This window comes from Pteropus alecto, unplaced genomic scaffold, assembly GCF_000325575.1.
Source record: "Pteropus alecto unplaced genomic scaffold, ASM32557v1 scaffold5, whole genome shotgun sequence".
In the NCBI taxonomy this organism is placed as follows: Eukaryota; Metazoa; Chordata; class Mammalia; order Chiroptera; family Pteropodidae; genus Pteropus; species Pteropus alecto.
This window is the reverse complement of record NW_006441953.1, coordinates 16,011,631-16,012,438: the sequence shown is the minus strand read 5'-3', so window position 1 is coordinate 16,012,438 and position 808 is coordinate 16,011,631.

Below are 808 nucleotides of genomic sequence, written 5' to 3'. Positions count from 1 at the left end.
TCATAAGACTTCTGTTCAGCTAGAGTTCAGGTGATTCTTAATGATGGTGGTTCTGTAGTTTAGCTGTAATTTCATCATGGTTGTGGGAAGAGGTGAGTAGAGCATTTATCTCCTCTGCCATCTTGACCAGAAGCCACATCATTCACTTTCAATCTGGGAGATTTTTCCATATGTTCTCTTCTCTTCATAAAATGTCTTTTCTATGTATTTTGCACCTGGTGAAATATACTAATTTTTCCAAAATCTAGATAAAACTTTTGGAGTCTTTTATGCTTTTAGAATACACTCATAATTGCATTATTGTAGGACATAGTATGCTATACAATAATTAAATATATCTATTTGTTTATTTTTGTAGACTTAACAACTTGAAAACTAGGGCTTTTTAAAATTTTCATTGTTTCACATTAAACACAGAACTGGGCCAAAAAATGTTGTTTATGATGTTAACAAACCCACTTGCTGCAGCTTGCTTAAAATCTAGATAGGCAGTAACAGCTCTGAGGTCCACAGTTTATTGTTTGGTTACTATTTGCATCAGCTGGGGACCTTAGTTGTAAAAACAGTAGAAATCCCCTACAGATGGTTTGTCGAGAAAGTGACTATAATAAAGGATGTTAGATAGTCCTCAGGATCTCCCAAAAGACAGAGAAATAGGCTTGGGGGTCATGCAGCCAGGAATAATGGCCAAGTCATACCATTAGATGGCTCCTGTGGGGCCCAGTGAGATGCTGTTGCTACATACAGACATCTAAAATCACACACCACAAATGTTACCGCCAAGACTTTGGCCACTATTCCCTCTAGA